Genomic DNA, 7,839 nt, shown 5'->3' with positions numbered 1-7,839 from the left:
CTATGTAAACAACATGAAATATAGTCTGAGAAGTTGATTTTAAAGATTTATTTTCCTAATGCATCTCCTAAAATCCTCAAACCACCAGCTAATTCATCTGAACTGTGGCATTAACCTTCGTATTCTGATAGGCAATAAGAGTTTTGTTCAAGAACTACACAGTAAATGACTAGAAAAACAAAGAATTAGCACACATTAATGATAAGCATGGCTAATGGACAGGAATGTTCGGCAAGGCATAAAGGAAACCTCGCAGCCATAAGGACTTTGAACACCTGTATGCAACAATGTAGGAACCTTTTTCACTGACACATGCGGAGAGCCTGAGCAGCACTCCTACAGGTATTTAAATCTGATATGAACCTTGAACAACCTGTGACATCTGACTTTCCTGCAAGGCATCAAGTATTTACTCTGAATGTATCGTAAAGCACTAAGGGTTCATCCTTCCATCCCAGTCACGGGTGAAGTTCGGAAGCATAAGGGCTGCGAGCAGAACTCGAGACTGTCGGTGGCTGTGTCCTGCTCTCGTCCTGTGTCTGGATGCAGGTGTGGGCGCACGCAGGACACACTGCAGCATGATGTGGTCTCAGTCTCCTGGACACACTGCAGCATGATGTGGTCTCAGTGCCAGGAGACAGAGGAAAGAGCTCCCACAAAGTGGGGCCTCAGGCAACAAGAGCTTTGATTATTGCTAAGGCTGGCCAAGAAAATAGCATTAACGCTTGCACTGGCTGTACTAACGGGGTGCTGCTGCCTCAGAAGATAAAACAGTGACAGCAAGTTACTATTGCTAAAGAAGGCATCATATTATGCTATAGTCAGTAGAAAACAGTAACAGTAACTCATCCCTGCTAAGAACAGAAATAAGACAACTCTAATAACTCTGAAGAGTTATTACAGATCTTACTTCTCGCCTACTCTTACAAGATCTGAGTTATTAGAAACACACACAAAAATATTTGTATGTAAATATTCACACATTACAGAAATATAGAACCATCACCTGACACAGACGAGAATTATGAATCAGCAGAAGAGTGTATTTTAAGCAAACTTCATATGGTAGGTCCTCTCTCATAGAATCATAGACTCATTAAGGTTGGAAAAGACCTCTAAGATCATCAAGTCCAACCATCAACCCAACGCCACCATGCCCACTAAACCATGTCCCTAAGTGCCTCATCTACACGTCTTTTAAATACCTCCAGGGATGGGGACTCCACCACTTCCCTGGGCAGCCTGTTCCAATGTTTAACCACTCTTTCAGTAAAGAAATTTCTCCTCACGTTGAATCTAAACCTCCCCTGGTGCAACTTGAGGCCGTTTCCTCTCGTCCTGTCACTAGTTACTTGGGAGAAGAGACCCACACCCACCTCGCTACAACCTCCTTTCAGGGAGTTGTAGAGAGCGATGAGGTCTCCCCTCAGCCTCCTTTTCTCCAGGCTAAACAACCCCAGTTCCCCCAGCCGCTCCTCATCAGACTTGTTCTCCAGACCCTTCACCAGCTTCGTTGCCCTTCTCTGGACACGCTCCAGCACCTCAATGTCCTTCTTGGAGTGAGGGGCCCAAAACTGAACACAGTGTGCGAGGTGCGGCCTCACCAGTGCCGAGTACAGGGGCACGATCACTTCCCTGCTCCTGCTGGCCACACCATTTCTGATACAGGCCAGGATGCCATTGGCCTTCTTGGCCACCTGGGCACACTGCCGGCTCATGTTCAGCCGGCTGTCAACCAACACCCCCAGGTCCTTTTCCTGATGATGAGATGATGATGATGAGATGAGCCTCTCAGGCTCATCTGCACACTCAGAGGTACAAGATATTTTTAAAAACACTATAAAGCTAGCCAAGAAAATACATACTTTCATGTCATCGTATTGAAATATGATCCTTACTGATTACCTCAGCTCTTCCATAAGGAATCCTCAGTCCATATAGAGCAAACAAAGACATAATTGTAACTCCACAGTCAGGGAGCAATGAATATTCCCACAAGGCTGAAGTACAAATAAAGTTTCAAAAAGTACTTGACTCACAGCGTGTTTTGTGAGCACAACCAAACACATACAACTAACTATAGTGAGACACAATAGTCTATCTGAGACAGAGTCAACCTGTTCTCTAGTAAGGTTTGGATAGAAGTGAATTTAAAAGCATTTCAGGTACATGATCAACTTGAACTGCCCTGACAACTGCACTAATACTGTATTTCGTAAAAAAATATAAAGTAAGGAAATACTTTGGCTGTGACCTGCTATCTAAAACAATCAAAGGTTGGTAAGATGTCGCCTTGGATGAGAGTTGGGGTGAAGCTCTACGCCAGTCTGAGAAAGTCTGCTGAGCTCCTGGCTATCTTGGCTGTTCTTTGGTTTAAGAGACTCAAGCTACAGTACAATAATATCTATTATTACAAGAAGCTAGGATACAGCGTTACAGTCTTTTCTATAAGTCATGTGTCAAACTAACAGCAGCCATGCATGTAGTATGGTGAACTAGTACTACTAATCACAGTAGCCATCAGCACTGCTACCGAATGCCCACCAATGCATAAAAAAATTAACTGCTTATATATGTAAAAATAACATTATACTTTTTTTAACATCTACTATTATTATAGTTTGTTATGGACAAAGTATTTCCTCCATTTTCTCGGTGTGTTTCCCTGCCCTTCCGCCGTTCATTTCACGTATAATCACTTCCACCATTTTTTGCATGGCCTCACGTTCTCCTACTTAAAAGGTAGCCTGTGGAAAGAGAAACAGGAATTATTAGAGCTATTCTGCCTTAGTGGCCTAATTAACTAAATAAAGTTTTTAAAGTGACTTCAAGTATGATGGATGATATTTAAAGAAGTGGAAGAAAATACTCTGATTGCAGTAATTCAGGACCACTTATAAAGCATGTTAGAATCCTATTATGTCAATAGAATGTCCTGTTTATGTTTCAAGTGTATGCTTCATACAGACATAATCTTTCCTTTAAAATAAAACACATTATCTGCTATTTGTGTTTGGATTTAAAAAATAAATCAGAAGCAATCAAGCTTCAATCATTCCACTGCCCCAAGAAGTTTTTTTTTGTTGGATTGGCGAGTTTTTTTAAAGACTGCTCTCCCAGGACTAACTGATCAGGGCCCCATGGCATTAGGCATTGTATAAACACAGCAAAGAAAATCCTTTCCTGGAAGAGATTGTAATTGAAACATGCAAAAAGCATAAAGTCATAAGAGAAAAAGATTTTTTTTTTTTTTTTTTACCCCTCAAGGCCCCAAAGTACTAGGACTGAATCCAGAACTTCCACCACAGAATTTATCTATTGCATCAAACTGTCTCTTCTTTTTGTTCTCAGACTTTTAATTAAGAAGCACTACTGGATCTATACGATGTATGCATCATTAACAGCTCTCTGTTGGTGGGGAAGATGACAAACAAGGAATTTCATTTGCTTTCTTGCAAGTTGCTAACAGTTTTCATACCATTTTTAAAAACAGGCTGTTCTCTAAAAAAATGAGATGTGTCCAAATCTAAAGGTAGAAAATGAGCCATTTGTAAGCAATGCTGTCTCTTCACATCAGTTACATTGTATTATTGACACTGAATTGAGAAACAGCACATTCACAATCTCAGGTTTCTGTACAGCCTTACTGAGATTTCTGAAGACTGAATTGTCTGGATTTCCAGTGCCCCTAATGCTTTAAAGAGATCTTGTTCTTGGAAGGAAGCATAGAGGTAATACATAGTGACTGTTAGTGTACACACATCCTTTTTCCTCCCCTTACAAAATGCCCAGGATGACAAGCTAAATTTAAAAGCTAGTACATGCTTACATCTGAGACAGTATTCTACCTTGTTATATTCTATTTCATTTCTAACACTGCCTCCCTTATGAGTGCTTCCTGGTAGAAATACTCTGGCTGAAATGTAAAAGAAATTTTTTTGTCCTAATTTCCTCCTTCTGACAACATTAAATTAAGAAAAATTCATGACTAAGCAGCCTGAAAAATATTTGTTACACCAATAAATTATGACTGGATGCACACAAGAGGTGTACAAATATTGACAATTTAATCCTAGTTCTCCTTATATGTGTTAATATTTTACCAAGTTCACATGAAAATGGATGCAGAAGTCAAAAGATCTGCATGAGGCTGTGTAGCAGTCCGTGTATACTACAGCAATGGCTTGAACTCGGAACAACCTGTTTCCTCACTCTTGCCATCCATCACTATATATCTGTTTGTTTTCTCCCCCCATTTAAAAAAACCTTATATATATATTAAAAATAATGCATATATACGTGTGTGTGTGTGTATATATATGCATTAGCTCAAAAGAGAACCTCACTGTACAAGGGACAGCTACCGTTCTGGCAGGATGCAGCTGAAACAATCACAAATCTAAAACTTCTGTAATAACTAAAAAGCTTTCTAGGTGACAACATATATTTTATAGGCTGACACTGAAGATCTCAGTTATTACCACGGACTGCAAGGCAAATGACTGCTAATAAATAACTTGTAATTCAAAGTTATCATGGACATATTCTTTTAAGTGAGATGCTAACTAAGTTATGGATCACACATTGGTTTAGAGAAGAATAATGGTTTTATTCTTAACCAATGCGTTGCTCCATCTATAAAACACCACCATCATCAATTAGTAAAGAATTTTAGGATTTGATGATGCAAACAAATGGCAGCCCCCCCCCCAATTTAATCCAACAGCTATGTATTTAGAATACGAGAAACCAAAAAGCTTCAATTCAACTACTGCTGTTTTGGAGTATCATCTAATGCGGCTTCATATTACGAAGCGCCCTGGCTTTGAATAAACTTTGTAAAAGCTTTTTGTACTCTCTACTCTACTATTTACTGCTTAATACCTTTAGAAACTCCCATTTTCTATTCTCTTTCATTACTTTCACCTGTGTTTTGCAGCACACAAAGCAATAGTACTTCCTTGCTTGTATATTAACGCCATCAATGAAGCAGCAGAGCCCTAGAAATAATCTGGCTCTGCAATAGCGCAGAACCAAACGTGGTAGGCTACACGTGGAGGAGCAACGCTCAGTGACAGAACAGGAGGCATACAAAGGGTAATTATAAGCAAAACAGTATTTGGGAACAGACATAAGTCCTTGTATGTTTTTTTTCAGGTACAATTTTAGGCTTAACACTTGGATTGCCTGTGTGCAAGTTAAAATCCAAACATTTCATTTTCTTGCAGAAAGTCAACTAGTGTTTCTATTCAGTGAATGAAGCAACAGAAAGAGAAATAATTTCTACTTCCAACAGCAATTTCTTCCTATGGAAAGGAAAAATAAACAGCAATCAAACACAAGGTGACTGAGAAACTCAGATTCTTCTCTCTAAACCATTTTTTTTTAATGCGCTAACAGCAGTCTTTGTAAGTAAAATATCTGAAGCAAGACAAGGTTTGATGAAGTCAAAGTTAAGCCATTCACAACCTCACACTTAAAAAAAAAAAGAAAAAAGAAAATACAAGCAATGCGAAAAGGAAGTTACAACACTGGTAAAAACCCAGACTCTCACTTTACCCCACAAAAAACACTTTAGTGCTTCTAGTATCCAAGCTAACCCAGGCACCACAGTGTAACAAAGCACTGTGTACCACAAACATGCTTTGTGCCTGTTCTAGGATCAGTACGGATACATAACTGAGAAGCACACTGGCTAACTGTACAACTTCAGTTTTCACCAAAGTTTTTCATATACAATTATCTTGAATTTATAGCTGCTGAAACTAAAAGAGGTCAAAGCTAGGCAAAACTCACACAAACACCAGAAACAGAATCTGTCAGATTTAGCTACAGCCTTTGGACTTTATTAGTTTTCTAAACGGCAGAGTCCTACTTTATAGCTCGCTTTATTTAGGGCAGCAGAAAGATTAAACTACTAATTACACTATATGGAAAAAAGGTACCTGTCCCTAAAAGTCTGCAAAGACCTATGAAAAAGAGCAAAGGACAGCATGAAAGGAAAAAACTGTATCATCTCATCCTTGGGCTTACAGAAGTGCTGGAGAATGGGTTATGGGAGATCTGGTCCAATACGAAAGAACGAGGTTTTATTACGTTCATTGGCAAACAGATATACTTGAAAGTATGACTAGATATATGAGGTTTAATCATTGAGGGAGAAACTGCACATCTATAATAAATACCTGTCACAGACAGCTACGTGATACTCTAAATAGGTTGTAATTCATGTTGCTCAAGACTTTAACAAGTCTTGCTTGGTCAGCAGACTACGGAAATTGCTCTAAGGGACTTTATTTCTATACAAGCTGCATGAAAAAAAAAGTACACACTGAAAACATTATACTTCAATTCTAACAAGAGTTTTATAATACTTGAGACAAATTCTTAGCAAAATCCTTTTACTTGTTTGTGTCCTTCCACTACCTCTTCAAAGTCAGATTTTTGGAGAACATGAATGTTCCCCTGGAAGAATCATAGCAAATATTAGGAACAGAATATCATTTATAAACCCTTGTTATGTGAGCATACTACGGCCAACTGGGACTCCTCATTCTTGAGCTTAGTCTCAAAATACACGGCAGAACAACGTGGAATGAATTGTACAAGTGAAAATAAGTAGAATAAACCACTAAATGACATGTAATGCTAGCTTTTACTTTCCCAGTTCACCACCTGGGAAGGAAAAAAGCTTCAGGTCTTTTCTCTGCAACAAAATACACTATAATCATTAATTTCTAATCAAATTGTGTTTGTGCTCACACAGTGCATCGTAATACACACAACTAACTTCCACATTACCAAAGAAAAAAATATTTCTTGGTCTATTTACATTCACAAATACAATTCAACAAGTATTTAAGTACAGAAATGCCATCTCTGGTGACTGCATAAAAGATTTTAAGGAACTTCACACTAACAATAATTATGTGCAATTTCCAGAACGTGGATACAGAGAGGCAACAGTTAAGCTGGGTTTGCTCTTGCTCATTTTTGTGAGATTTTACCCCAAAGCATCATAAACAACTATTTGCCCTTTTCCAGAATATTTACACTATGTTTTTAACGAAAACATTGGAAAAATGTACTTGTGCACAGAGTGCTGCCATCACAAGGCAAAACGCTAAGTAAGATGTTTTGGAGGTACAAGTTAAGCAGCTCAGATTTGGAAAAAAAAAGACTTTGGAGAAGAGGCTGAGTGCCTTTTGCACTCAAATTCATTCCAAGTCTTTCTCTGAAGATTGCCAACAGCAGAAGAGGTACTTTTTCAAATCTTATCAGTGAGCGCACACTTACTGTACACCAAGAAGCAAGGACATCTCAACTGCGGGCATCCACTTACAGGAACAGCCCATTACGCTTCCCTTCAGTTCCCCGTTTGACACTACTCAACTCGCTGCCATCGGCTGCACGCCAAAGAACCCCCAGGAGCGTTGATGTGACTCCCCACCCTCAGCGTCTGCCTAGCACTGGGAAAAAACCGCAGGCAGGAGCAGCTCGCACAGAGCGAAGCAGCAGCTGAGCAGGAAACACCGTTTTGGATTCAGAGCCGCGTTTCGGATCCACAGCCCTCGTTAGATCTGTTTCCGAAACGCCGAGTCACCCCCGTGCTCACCCGCTGCTCGCACCCCCCGCAGCCCACGCGAACTCCCCCGGGATGAGCCACACGGCGCCGTTTGCCTTAGAGCCAGGGGGGAACCTCACCACGCTTCCTCGCCCCTCCGAAGCGACAGACCTCCGCGGCGGACCGCCCGGAGGTGCCGGAGTGCCGCGGCCGAGCCGAAGCTGCTATTTTCGGGCTTGGACCCTCTCCCGGCCGCGGGTCGCCGAGGGGCGGCC

The sequence above is a fragment of the Aptenodytes forsteri genome, unplaced genomic scaffold (genome assembly GCF_000699145.1).
Source record: "Aptenodytes forsteri isolate BGI_AS27 unplaced genomic scaffold, ASM69914v1 Scaffold107, whole genome shotgun sequence".
NCBI lineage: Eukaryota > Metazoa > Chordata > Aves > Sphenisciformes > Spheniscidae > Aptenodytes > Aptenodytes forsteri.
The sequence above is the reverse complement of the archived record's forward strand: the minus strand, read 5'-3'. Positions refer to the sequence as shown.